Consider the following 14,699-nt stretch of genomic DNA (forward strand, 5'->3'; position numbering starts at 1 on the left):
GGAAGTAGAGTTTTGAGTGCCTTGAGTGAGGAGCTCCATGTTCGTTTTCTGTGGGTGCTCAAGCTGCTTGATTCTATCCCACTGGGCTCAATGGGCATGGGACCGGAAGTGACCCAACAGGGTTTCCTAGATAGCTGCCAGGACAGCTGGTGGTATGTGAAGTTCATGAGGCAGGTGGAGTTGTTTTGGCACTGGAAGAGCTGTGCTGCTGCTTCGGGCAGTTGCCATTCACCAGCTCACTCCCTTCCCTAGGTGTCATATCCACTTTCAGACATATGTGCTGCCAGAGCACTTGGTTTCCATGGCAGCGGGAAACGGCTTGGGCACTGAACTTGTCTTTGGCCGTGGAGTTTTGAGCGCCTTGAGTGAGGAGCTCCATGTTCGTTTTGTGTGGGTGCTGAAGCTGCTTGATTCCATCCCACTGGGCTCAATGGGCATGGGACCGGAAGTGACCCAAGAGGGTTTCTTAGATAGCTGCCAGGACAGCTGATGGTATGTGAAGTTCATGAGGCAGGTGGAGTTGTTTTGGCACTGGCAGTGGAAGAGCTGTGCTGCTGCTTTGGGCAGTTGCCATTCACCAGCACACTCCCTTCCCTAGGTGTCATATCCACTTTCAGACATTGTGCTGCCAGAGCACTTGGTTTCCATGGCAGCGGGAAATGGCTTGGGCACTGAACTTGTCTTTGGCTGTGGAGTTTTGAGCACCTTGAGTGAGGAGCTCCATGTTCGTTTTGTGTGGGTGCTGAAGCTGCTTGATTCCATCCCACTGGGCTCAATGGGCATGGGACCGTAAGTGACCCAACAGGGTTTCCTAGATAGCTGCCAGGACAGCTGATGGTATGTGAAGTTCATGAGGCAGGTGGAGTTGTTTTGGCACTGGAAGAGCTGTGCTGCTGCTTCGGGCAGTTGCCATTCACCAACAAACTCCCTTCCCTAGGTTTCATATCCACTTTCAGATATATGTGCTGCCAGAGCACTTGGTTTCCATGGCAGCGGGAAATGGCTTGGGCACTGAACATGTCTTTGGCTGTGGAGTGTTCAGTGCCTTGAGTGAGGAGCTCCATGTTCGTTTTGTGTGGGTGCTCAAGCTGCTTGATTTCATCCCACTGGGCTCAATGGGCATGGGACCGGAAGTGACCCAACAGGGTTTCCTAGATAGCTGCCAGTTCAGCTGATGGTATGTGAAGTTCATGAGGCAGGTGGAGTTGTTTTGGCACTGGAAGAGCTGTGCTGCTGCTTCGGGCAGTTGCCATTCACCAACACACCATAGTCCCTTCCCTAGGTGTCATATCCACATTCAGACATATGTGCTGCCAGAGCTCTTAGTTTCCATGGCAGCGGGAAATGGCTTGGGCACTGAACTTGTCTTTGGCTGTGGAGTTTTGAGCGCCTTGAGTGAGGAACTCCATGTTCGTTTTGTGTGGGTGCTCAAGCTGCTTGATTCCATCCCACTGGGCTCAATGGGCATGGGACCGGAAGTGAGCCAACAGGGTTTCCTAGATAGCTGCCAGGACAGCTGATGGTATGTGAAGTTCATGAGGCAGGTTGAGTTGTTTTGGCAGTGGAAGAGTTGTGCTGCTGCTTCGGGCAGTTGCCATTCACCAACACACTCCCTTCCCTAGGTGTCATATCCACTTTCAGACATATGTGCTGCCAGAGCACTTGGTTTCCATGGCAGCGGGAAATGGCTTGGGCACTGAACTTGTCTTTGGCCGTGGACTTTTGAGCGCCTTGAGTGAGGAGCTCCATGTTCATTTTGTGTGGGTGCTGAAGCTGCTTGATTCCATCCCACTGGGCTCAATGGGCATGGGACCTGAAGTGACCCAACAGGGTTTCCTAGATAGCTGCCAGGACAGCTGATGGTATGTGAAGTTCATGAGGCAGGTGGAGTTGTTTTGGCAGTGGAAGAGCTGTGCTGCTGCTTCGGGCATTTGCCATTCACCAGCACACTCCCTTCCCTAGGTGTCATATCCACTTTCAGACATATGTGCTGCCAGAGCACTTGGTTTCCATGGCAGCGGGAAATGGCTTGGGCACTGAACTTGTCTTTGGCTGTGGTGTTTGGAGCGCCTTGAGTGAGGAGCTCCATATTAGATTTGTGTGGGTGCTGAAGCTGCTTGATTCCATCCCACTGGGCTCAATGGGCATGGGACCGGAAGTGACCCAACAGGGTTTCCTAGATAGCTGCCAGGACAGCTGATGGTATGTGAAGTTCATGAGGCAGGTGGAGTTGTTTTGGCAGTGGAAGTGTTGTGCTGCTGCTTCGGGCAGTTGCCATTCACCAGCACACTCCCTTCCCCAGGTGTCATATCCACTTTCAGACATATGTGCTGCCAGAGCACTTGGTTTCCATGGCAGCGGGAAATGGCTTGGGCACTGAACTTGTCTTTTGCCGTGGAGTTTTGAGCGCCTTGAGTGAGGAGCTCCATGTTCGTTTTGTGTGGGTGCTGAAGCTGCTTGATTCCATCCCACTGGGCTCAATGGGCATGGGACCGGAAGTGACCCAACAGGGTTTCCTAGATAGCTGCTAGACAGCTGATGGTATGTGAAGTTCATGAGGCAGGTGGAGTTGTTTTGGCAGTGGAAGTGCTGTGCTGCTGCTTCGGGCAGTTGCCATTCACCAGCACACTCCCTTCCCCAGGTGTCATATCCACTTTCAGACATATGTGCTGCCAGAGCACTTGGTTTCCATGGCAGCGGGAAATGGCTTGGGCACTGAACTTGTCTTTTGCCGTGGAGTTTTGAGCGCCTTGAGTGAGGAGCTCCATGTTCGTTTTGTGTGGGTGCTGAAGCTGCTTGATTCCATCCCACTGGGCTCAATGGGCATGGGACCGTAAGTGAGCCAACAGGGTTTCCTAGATAGCTGCCAGGACAGCTGATGGTATGTGAAGTTCATGAGGCAGGTGGAGTTGTTTTGGCAGTGGAAGAGCTGTGCTGCTGCTTCGGGCAGTTGCCATTCACCAGCACACTCCCTTCCCTAGGTGTCATATCCACTTTCAGACATATGTGCTGCCAGAGCACTTGGTTTCCATGGCAGCGGGAAATGGCTTGGGCACTGAACTTGTCTTTGGCCGTGAAGTTTTGAGCGCCTTGCGTGAGGAGCTCCATATTAGATTTGTGTGGGTGCTCAAGCTGCTTGATTCCATCCCACTGGGCTCAATGGGCATGGGCCCGGAAGTGACACAACAGGGTTTCCTAGATAGCTGCCAGGACAGCTGATGGTATGTGAAGTTCATGAGGCAGTTGGAGTTGTTTTGGCAGTGGAAGAGCTGTGCTGCTGCTTCGGGCAGTTGCCATTCACCAACACACTCCCTTCCCTAGGTGTCATATCCACTTTCAGACATATGTGCTGCCAGAGCACTTGGTTTCCATGGCAGCGGGAAATGGCTTGGGCACTGAACTTGTCTTTGGCTGTGGACGTTTTAGCGCCTTGAGTGAGGAGCTCCATGTTCGTTTTGTGTGGGTGCTGAAGCTGCTTGATTCTATCCCACTGGGCTCAATGGGCATGGGACCGGAAGTGAGCCAACAGGGTTTCCTAGATAGCTGCCAGGACAGCTGATGGTATGTGAAGTTCATGAGGCAGGTGGAGTTGTTTTGGCACTGGAAGAGCTGTGCTGCTGCTTCGGGCAGTTGCCATTCACCAACACACTCCCTTCCCTAGGTGTCATATCCACTTTCAGACATATGTGCTGCCAGAGCACTTGGTTTCCTTGGCAGCGGGAAATGGCTTGGGCACTGAACTTGTCTTTGGCCATGGAGTTTTGAGCGCCTTGAGTGAGGAGCTCCATGTTCGTTTTGTGTGGGTGGTGAAGCTGCTTGATTCCATCCCACTGGGCTCAATGGGCATAGGACCGGGCGTGACCCAACAGGGTTTCCTAGATAGCTGCCAGGACAGCTGATGGTATGTGAAGTTCATGAGGCAGGTGGAGTTGTTTTGGCAGTGGAAGAGCTGTGCTGCTGCTTCGGGCAGTTGCCATTCACCAACACACTCCCTTCCCTAGGTGTCATATCCACTTTCAGACATATGTGCTGCCAGAGCACTTGGTTTCCATGGCAGCGGGAAATGGCTTGGGCACTGAACTTGTCTTTGGCCGTGGACGTTTTAGCGCCTTGAGTGAGGAGCTCCATGTTCGTTTTGTGTGGGTGCTGAAGCTGCTTGATTCTATCCCACTGGGCTCAATTGGCATGGGACCGGAAGTGACCCAACACTGTTTCCTAGATAGCTGCCAGGACAGCTGATGGTATGTGAAGTTCATGAGGCAGGTGGAGTTGTTTTGGCACTGGAAGAGCTGTGCTGCTGCTTCGGGCAGTTGCCATTCACCAGCACACTCCCTTCCCTAGGTGTCATATCCACTTTCAGACATATGTGCTGCCAGAGCACTTGGTTTCCATGGCAGCGGGAAATGGCTTGGGCACTGAACTTGTCTTTGGCCGTGGAGTTTTGAGCGCCTTGAGTGAGGAGCTCCATGTTCGTTTTGTGTGGGTGCTGAAGCTGCTTGTTTCCATCCTACTGGGCTCAATGAGCATGGGACCAGAAGTGACCCAACAGGGTTTCCTAGATAGCTGCCAGGACAGCTGATGGTATGTGAAGTTCATGAGGCAGGTGGAGTTGTTTTGGCAGTGGAAGAGCTGTGCTGCTGCTGCTTCGGGCAGTTGCCATTCACCAGCACACTCCCTTCCCTAGGTGTCATATCCACTTTCAGACATCTGTGCTGCCAGAGCACTTGGTTTGCATGGCAGCGGGAAATGGCTTGGGCACTGAACTTGTCTTTTGCCGTGGAGTTTGGAGCGCCTTGAGTGAGGAGCTCCATGTTCGTTTTGTGTGGGTGCTGAAGCTGCTTGATTCTATCCCACTGGGCTCAATGGGCATGGGACCGGAAGTGACTCAACAGGGTTTCCTAGATAGCTGCCAGGACAGCTGATGGTATGTGAAGGTCATGAGGCAGATGGAGTTGTTTTGGCACTGGAAGAGCTGTGCTGCTGCTTCGGGCAGTTGCCATTCACCAACACACTCCCTTCCCTAGGTGTCATATCCACTTTCAGACATCTGTGCTGCCAGAGCACTTGGTTTGCATGGCAGCGGGAAATGGCTTGGGCACTGAACTTGTCTTTGGCCGTGGACGTTTTAGCGCCTTGAGTGAGGAGCTCCATGTTCGTTTTGTGTGGGTGCTGAAGCTGCTTGATTCCATCCCACTGGGCTCAATGGGCATGGGACCGGAAGTGACCCAACAGGGTTTCCTAGATAGCTGCCAGGACTGCTGATAGTATGTGAAGTTCATGAGGCAGATGGAGTTGTTTTGGCAGTGGAAGAGCTGTGCTGCTGCTTCGGGCAGTTGCCATTCACTAGCACACTCCCTTCCCTAGGTGTCATATCCACTTTCAGACATATGTGCTGCCAGAGCACTTGGTTTCCATGGCAGCGGGAAATGGCTTGGGCACTGAACTTGTCTTTGGCCTTGAAGTTTTGAGCACCTTGAGTGAGGAGCTCCATGTTCGTTTTGTGTAGGTGATGAAGCTGCTTGATTCTATCCCACTGGGCTCAATGGGCATGGGACCGGAAGTGACCCAACAGGGTTTCCTAGATAGCTGCCAGGACAGCTGATGGTATGTGAAGTTCATGAGGCAGGTGGAGTTGTTTTGGCAGTGGAAGAGCTGTGCTGCTGCTTCGGGCAGTTGCCATTCACCACCACACTCTCTTCCCTAGGTGTCATATCCACTTTCAGACATATGTGCTGCCAGAGCACTTGGCTTCCATGGCAGCGGGAAATGGCTTGGGCACTGAACTTGTCTTTGGCCGTGGAGTTTTGAGCGCCTTGAGTGAGGAGCTCCATGTTCATTTTGTGTGGGTGCTGAAGCTGCTTGTTTCCATCCTACTGGGCTCAATGAGCATGGGACCAGAAGTGACCCAACAGGGTTTCCTAGATAGCTGCCAGGACAGCTGATGGTATGTGAAGTTCATGAGGCAGGTGGAGTTGTTTAGGCACTGGAAGAGCTGTGCGGCTGCTTCGGGCAGTTGGCATTCACCAACACACTCCCTTCCCTAGGTGTCATATCCACTTTCAGACATGTGGTGCCAGAGCACTTGGTTTCCATGGCAGCGGGAAATGGCTTGGGCACTGAACTTGTCTTTGGCTATGGAGTTTTTTGCGCCTTGAGTGAGGAGCTCCATGTTCGTTTTGTGTGGGTGCGCAAGCTGCTTGGTTCCATCCCACTGGGCTCAATGGGCATGGGACCGGAAGTGACCCAACAGGGTTTCCTAGATAGCTGCCAGGACAGCTGATGGTATGTGAAATTCATGAGGCAGGTGCATTTGTTTTGGCACTGGAAGAGCTGTGCTGCTGCTTTTTCGGGCAGTTGCCATTCACCACCACACTCCCTTCCCTAGGTGTCATATCCACTTTCAGACATATGTGCTGCCAGAGCACTTGGTTTCCATGGCAGCGGGAAATGGCTTAGACACTGAACTTGTCTTTGCCTGTGGAGTTTTTAGCGCCTTGAGTGAGGAGCTCCATGTTCGTTTTGTGTGGGTGCTGAAGCTGCTTGATTCCATCCCACTGGGCTCAATGGGTATGGGACCAGAAGTGACCCAACAGGGTTTCCTAGATAGCTGCCAGGACAGCTGATTGTATGTGAAGGTCATGAGGCAGGTGGAGTTGTTTTGGCACTGGAAGAGCTGTGCTGCTGCTTCGGGCAGTTGCCATTCACCACCACACACCCTTACCGAGGTGTCATATCCACTTTCAGACATATGTGCTGCCAGAGCACTTGGTTTCCATGGCAGCGGGAAATGGCTTGGGCACTGAACTTGTCTTTGGCTGTGAGTTTTGAGCACCTTGAGTGAGGAGCTTCATGTTCGTTTTGTGTGGGTGCGCAAGCTGCTTGATTCCATCCCTCTATGCTCAATGGGCATGGGGCCGGAAGTGACCCAACAGGGTTTCCTAGATAGCTGCCAGGACAGCTGATGGTATGTGAAGTTCATGAGGCAGGTGGAGTTGTTTTGGCACTGGAAGAGCTGTGCTGCTGCTTCGGGCAGTTGCCATTCACCAGCACACTCCCTTCCCTAGGTGTCATATCCACTTTCAGACATATGTGGTGCCAGAGCACTTGGTTTCCATGGCAGCGGGAAATGGCTTGGGCACTGAACTTGTCTTTGGCCATGGAGGTTTGAGCGCCTTGAGTGAGGAGCTCCATGTTCGTTTTGTGTGGGTGCGCAAGCTGCTTGATTCCATCCCACTGGGCCCAAAGGGCATGGGACCGGAAGTGAGCCAACAGGGTTTCCTAGATAGCTGCCAGCACAGCTGATGGTATGTGAAGTTCATGAGGCAGGTGGAGTTGTTTAGGCACTGGAAGAGCTGTGCTGCTGCTTCGGGCAGTTGCCATTCACCAACACACTCCCTTCCCTAGGTGTCATATCCACTTTCAGACATATGTGGTGCCAGAGCACTTGGTTTCCATGGCAGCGGGAAATGGCTTGGGCACTGAACTTGTCTTTGGCCATGGAGGTTTGAGCGCCTTGAGTGAGAAGCTCCATGTTCGTTTTGTGTGGGTGCGAAAGCTGCTTGATTCCATCCCACTGGACTCAATGGGCATGGGACCGGAAGTGACCCAACAGGGTTTCCTAAATAGCTGCCAGGACAGCTGATGGTATGTGAAGTTCATGAGGCAGGTGGAGTTGTTTTGGCAGTGGAAGAGCTGTGCTGCTGCTTCGGGCAGTTGCCATTCACCAGCACACTCCCTTCCCTAGGTGTCATATCCACTTTCAGACATATGTGCTGCCAGAGCACTTGGTTTCCATGGCAGCGGGAAATGGCTTGGGCACTGACCTTGTCTTTGGCCGTGGAGTTTGGAGCGCCTTGAGTGAGGAGCTCCATGTTCGTTTTGTGTGGGTGCTGAAGCTGCTTGTTTCCATCCCACTGGGCTCAATGAGCATGGGACCAGAAGTGACCCAACAGGGTTTCCTAGATAGCTGCCAGGACAGCTGATGGTATGTGAAGTTCATGAGGCAGGTGGAGTTGTTTTGTCACTGGAAGAGCTGTGCTGCTGCTTCGGGCAGTTGCCATTCACCAGCACACTCCCTTCCCTAGGTGTCATATCGACTTTAAGACATATGTGCTGCCAGAGCACTTGGTTTCCATGGCAGCGGGAAATGGCTTGGGCACTGAACTTGCCTTGGCCGTGGAGTTTTGAGTGCCTTGAGTGAGGAGCTCCATGTTCATTTTGTGTGGGTGCTGAAGCTGCTTGATTCCATCCCACTGGGCTCAATGGGCATCGGACCCGAAGTGACCCAACAGGGTTTCCTAGATAGCTGCCAGGACAGCTGATGGTATGTGAAGTTCATGAGGCAGGTGGAGTTGTTTTGTCACTGGAAGAGCTGTGCTGCTGCTTCGGGCAGTTGCCATTCACCAGCACACTAGCTTCCCTAGGTGTCATATCCACTTTAAGACATATGTGCTGCCAGAGCACTTGGTTTCCATGGCAGCGGGAAATGGCTTGGGCACTGAACTTGTCTTGGCCATGGAGTTTTGAGCGCCTTGAGTAAGGAGCTCCATGTTCGTTTTGTGTGGGTGCTGAAGCTGCTTGATTCTATCCCACTGGGCTCAATGGGCATGGGACAGGAAGTGACCCAACAGGGTTTCCTAGATAGCTGCCAGGACAGCTGATGGTATGTGAAGTTCATGAGGCAGGTGGAGTTGTTTTGGCACTGGAAGAGCTGTGCTGCTGCTTCGGGCAGTTGCCATTCACCAGCACACTCCCTTCCCTAGGTGTCATATCCACTTTCAGACATATGTGCTGCCAGAGCACTTGGTTTCCATGGCAGCGGGAAATGGCTTGGGCACTGAACTTGTCTTTGGCTGTGAGTTTTGAGCACCTTGAGTGAGGAGCTCCATGATCGTTTTGTGTGCGTGCGCAAGCTGCTTGATTCTATCCCACTGGGCCCAATGGACATGGGACCGGAAGTGAGCCAACAGGGTTTCCTAGATAGCTGCCAGGACAGCTGATGGTATGTGAAGTTCATGAGGCAGGTGGAGTTGTTTAGGCACTGGAAGAGCTGTGCGGTTGCTTCGGGCAGTTGGCATTCACCAACACACTCCCTTCCCTAGGTGTCATATCCACTTTCAGACATATGTGGTGCCAGAGCACTTGGTTTCCATGGCAGCGGGAAATGGCTTGGGCACTGAACTTGTCTTTGGCTATGGAGTTTTTAGCGCCTTGAGTGAGGAGCTCCATGTTCGTTTTGTGTGGGTGCGCAAGCTGCTTGATTCCATCCCACTGGGCTCAATGGGCATGGGACCGGAAGTGACCCAACAGGGTTTCCTAGATAGCTGCCAGGACAGCTGATGCTATGTGAAGGTCATGAGGCAGGTGGATTTGTTTTGGCAGTGGAAGAGCTGTGCTGCTGCTTCGGGCAGTTGCCATTCACCACCACACTCCCTTCCCTAGGTGTCATATCAACTTTCAGACATATGTGCTGCCAGAGCACTTGGTTTGCATGGCAGCGGGAAATGGCTTGGACACTGAACTTGTCTTTGCCTGTGGAGTTTTCAGCGCCTTGAGTGAGGAGCTCCATTTTAGTTTTGTGTGGATGCTGAAGCTGCTTGATTCCATCCCACTGGGCTCAATGGGCATGGGACCGGAAGTGACCCAACAGGGTTTCCTAGATAGCTGCCAGGACAGCTGATGGTATGTGAAATTCATGAGGCATGTGGAGTCGTTTTGGCACTGGAAGAGCTGTGCTGCTGCTTCGGGCAGTTGCCATTCACGAGCACACTCCCTTCCCTAGGTGTCATATCCACTTTCAGACATATGTGCTGCCAGAGCACTTGGTTTCCATGGCAGCGGGAAATGGCTTGGACACTGAACTTGTCTTTGCCTGTGGAGTTTTGAGCGCCTTGAGTGAGGAGCTCCATGTTCATTTTGTGTGGGTGCGCAAGCTGCTTGTTTCCATCCCACTGGGCTCAATGGGCATGGGACCGTAAGTGACCCAACAGGGTTTCCTAGATAGCTGCCAGGACAGCTGATGGTATGTGAAGTCCATGAGGCAGGTGGAGTTGTTTTGGCAGTGGAAGAGCTGGCCTGCTGCTTCGGGCAGTTGCCATTCACCACCAGACTCCCTTCCCTAGGTGTCATATCCACTTTCAGACATATGTGCTGCCAGAGCACTTGGTTTCCATGGCAGCGGGAAATGGCTTGGGCACTGAACTTGTCTTTTTCTGTGGGGTTTTGTGCACCTTGCGTGAGAAGCTCCATGTTCGTTTTGTGTGGGTGCTGACGCTGCTTGATTCCATCCCACTGAGCTCAATGGGCATGGGACCGGAAGTGACCCAACACTGTTTCCTAGATAGCTGCCATGACAGGTGATGGTATGTGAAGTTCATGAGGCAGGTGGAGTTGTTTTTTCACTGGAAGAGCTGTGCTGCTGCTTCGGGCAGTTGCATTTCACCACCACCCTCCCTTCCCTAGGTGTCATATCCGCTTTCAGACATATGTGCTGCCAGAGCACTTGGGTTCCATGGCAGCGGGAAATGGCTTGGGCACTGAACTTGTCTTTGGCTGTGGAGTTTTGAGCGCCTTGAGTGAGGAGCTCCATGTTCGTTTTGTGTGGGTGGTGAAGCTGCTTGATTCCATCCCACTGGGCTCAATGGGCATAGGACCGGGCGTGACCCAACAGGGTTTCCTAGATAGCTGCCAGGACAGCTGATGGTATGTGAAGTTCATGTGGCAGGTGGAGTTGTTTTGGCACTGGAAGAGCTGTGCTGCTGCTTTGGGCAGTTGCCATTCACCAGCACACTCCCTTCCCTAGGTGTCATATCCACTTTCAGACATATGTGCTGCCAGAGCACTTGGTTTCCATGGCAGCGGGAAATGGCTTGGGCACTGAACTTGTCTTTGGCCATGGAGTTTTGAGCGCCTTGAGTGAGAAGCTCCATGCTATATTTGTGTGGGTGCTGAAGCTGCTTGCTTCCATCCCATTGGGCTCAATGGGCATGGGACCGGAAGTGACCCAACAGGGTTTCCTAGATAGCTGCCAGGACAGTTGATGGTATGTGAAGTTCATGAGGCAGGTGGAGTTGTTTTGGCACTGGAAGAGCTGTGCTGCTGCTTCGGGCAGTTGCCATTCACCAGCACACTCCCTTCCCTAGGTGTCATATCCACTTTCAGACATATGTGCTGCCAGAGCACTTGGTTTCCATGGCAGAGGGAAATGGCTTCGGCACTGAACTTGTCTTTGGCCGTGACGTTTTGAGCGCCTTGAGTGAGGAGCTCCATGTTCGTTTTGTGTGGGTGCTGAAGCTGCTTGATTCCATCCCACTGGGCTCAATGGGCATGGGACAGGAAGTGACCCAACAGGGTTTCCTACATAGCTGCCAGGACAGCTGATGGCATGTGAAGTTCATGGGGCAGGTGGAGTTGTTTTGGCAGTGGAAGAGCTGTGCGGCTGCTTCGGGCAGTTGCCATTCACCACCACACTCCCTTTCCTAGGTGTCATATCCACTTTCAGACATATGTGCTGCCAGAGAACTTGGTTTCCATGGCAGCGGGAAATGGCTTGGGCACTGAACTTGTCTTTGGCCATGGAGTTTTGAGCGCCTTGAGTGAGGAGCTCCATGCTATATTTTTGTGGGAGCTGAAGCTGCTTGCTTCCATCCCACTGGGCTCAATGGACATGGGACCGGAAGTGACCCAACACTGTTTCCTAGATAGTTGCCAGGACAGGTGATGGTATGTGAAGTTCATGAGGCAGGTGGAGTTGTTTTGGCACTGGAAGAGCTATGCTGCTGCTTCGGGCAGTTGCCATTCACCAGCACACTCCCTTCCCTAGGTGTCATATCCACTTTCAGACATATGTGCTGCCAGAGCACTTGGTTTCCATGGCAGCGGGAAATGGCTTGGGCACTGAACTTCTCTTTGGCCGTTGAGTTTTGAGCGCCTTGAGTGAGGAGCTCCATGTTAAATATGTGTGGGTGCTCAAGCTGCTTGTTTCCATCCGACTGGGATCAATGGGCATGGGACCGGATGTGACTCAACAGGGTTTCCTAGATAGCTGCCAGGACAGCTGATGATATCTGAAGTTCATGTGGCAGGTGCAGTTGTTTTGGCAGTGGAAGAGCTGTGCTGCTGCTTCGGGCAGTTTCCATTCACCAACACACTCCCTTCCCTAGGTGTCATATCCACTTTCAGACATATGTGCTGCCAGAGCACTTGGTTTCCATGGCAGCGGGAAATGGCTTGGTCACTGAACTTGTCTTTGGCCGTGGAGTTTTGAGCGCCTTGAGTGAGGAGCTCCATGTTCGTTTTGTGTGGGTGCTGAAGCTGCTTGATTCCATCCCACTGGGATCAATGGGCATGGGACCGGAAGTGACCCAACAGGGTTGCCTAGACAGCTGCCAGGACAGCTGATGGTATGTGAAGTTCATGAGGCAGGTGGAGTTGTTTTGGCAGTGGAAGAGCTGTGCTGCTGCTTCGGGCAGTTGCCATTCACCAGCACACTCCCTTCCCTAGGTGTCATATCCACTTTCAGACATATGTGCTGCCAGAGCATTTGGTTTCCATGGCAGCGGGAAATGCGTTGGGCACTGAACTTGTCTTTGGCTGTGGAGTTTTGAGCGCCTTGAGTGAGGAGCTCCATGTTAGTTTTGCGTGGGTTCTGAATCTGCTTGATTCGATCCCACTGGGCTCAATGGGCATGGGACCGGAAGTGACCCAACAGGGTTTCCTAGATAGCTGCCAGGACAGCTGATGGTATGTGAAGTGCATGAGCAGGTGGAGTTGTTTTGGCACTGGAAGAGCTGTGCGGCTGCTTCGGGCAGTTGCCATTCACCACCAGACTCCCTTCCCTAGGTGTCATATCCACTTTCAGACATATGTGCTGCCAGAGCACTTGGTTTCCATGGCAGCGGGAAATGGCTTGGGCACTGAACTTGTCTTTGGCCATGGAGTTTTGAGCGCCTTGAGTGAGGAGCTCCATGCTATATTTGTGTGGGAGCTGAAGCTACTTGCTTCCATCCCACTGGGCTCAATGGGCATGGGACCGGAAGTGACCCAACACTGTTTCCTAGATAGTTGCCAGGACAGGTGATGGTATGTGAAGTTCATGAGGCAGGTGGAGTTGTTTTGGCAGTGGAAGAGCTATGCTGCTGCTTCGGGCAGTTGCCATTCACCAGCACACTCCCTTCCCTAGGTGTCATATCCACTTTCAGACATATGTGCTGCCAGAGCACTTGGTTTCCATGGCAGCGGGAAATGGCTTGGGCACTGAACTTCTCTTTGGCCGTTGAGTTTTGAGCGCCTTGAGTGAGGAGCTTCATGTTAAATATGTGTGGGTGCTCAAGCTGCTTGTTTCCATCCGACTGGGATCAATGGGCATGGGACCGGATGTGACTCAACAGGGTTTCCTAGATAGCTGCCAGGACAGCTGATGATATCTGAAGTTCATGTGGCAGGTGGAGTTGTTTTGGCAGTGGAAGAGCTGTGCTGCTGCTTCGGGCAGTTGCCATTCACCAGCACACTCCCTTCCCTAGGTGTCATATCCACTTTCAGACATATGTGCTGCCAGAGCACTTGGTTTCCATGGCAGCGGGAAATGGCTTGGGCACTGAACTTGTCTTTGGCCGTGGAGTTTTGAGCGCCTTGAGTGAGGAGCTCCATGTTCGTTTTGTGTGGGTGCTCAGCTGCTTGATTCCATCCCACAGGGCTCAATGGGCATGGGACAGGAAGTGACCCAACAGGGTTTCCAAGACAGCTGCCAGGACAGCTGATGGTATGTGAAGTTCATGAGGCAGGTGGAGTTGTTTTGGCAGTGGAAGAGCTGTGCTGCTGCTTCGGGCAGTTGCCATTCACCACCACACTCCCTTCCCTAGGTGTCATATCCACTTTCAGACATGTGCTGCCAGAGCACTTGGTTTCCATGGCAGCGGGAAATGGCTTGGGCACTGAACTTGTCTTTGGCCGTGGAGTTTTGAGCACCTTGAGTGAGGAGCTCCATGTTCGTTTTGTGTGGGTGCTGAAGCTGCTTGATCCCATCCCACTGGGCTCAACGGGCATGGGACCGGAAGTGACCCAACAGGGTTTCCTAGATAGCTGCCAGGACAGCTGATGGTATGTGAAGTTCATGAGGCAGGTGGAGTTGTTTTGGCAGTGGAAGAGCTGTGCTGCTGCTTTGGGCAGTTGCCATTTACCACCACTCTCCATTCCTAGGTGTCATATCCACTTTCAGACATATGTGCTGCCAGAGCACTTGGTTTAAATGGCAGCGGGAAATGGCTTGGGCACTGAACTTGTCTTTGGCTGTGGAGTTTTGAGCGCCTTCAGTGAGGAGCTCCATGTTCGTTTTGTGTGGGTGCTCAGCTGCTTGATTCCATCTCACTGGGCTCAATGGGCATGGGACAGGAAGTGACCCAGCATGGGTTCCTAGATAGCTGCCAGGACAGCTGATGGTATGTGAAGTTCATGAGGCAGGTGGAGTTGTTTTGGCAGTGGAAGAGCTGTGCTGCTGCTTCGGGCAGTTGCCATTCACCACCACCCTCCCTTGCCTAGGTGTCATATCCACTTTCAGACATATGTGCTGCCAGAGCACTTGGTTTCCATGGCAGCGGGAAATGGCTTGGGCACTGAACTTCTCTTTGGCTGTGGAGTTTTCAGCGCCTTGAGTGAGGAGCTCCATGTTAGATCTGTGCTGGTGCTGAAGGTGCTTGATTCCA

The sequence above is a fragment of the Ochotona princeps genome, chromosome 1 (assembly GCF_030435755.1).
Source record: "Ochotona princeps isolate mOchPri1 chromosome 1, mOchPri1.hap1, whole genome shotgun sequence".
NCBI classification, from domain to species: Eukaryota; Metazoa; Chordata; class Mammalia; order Lagomorpha; family Ochotonidae; genus Ochotona; species Ochotona princeps.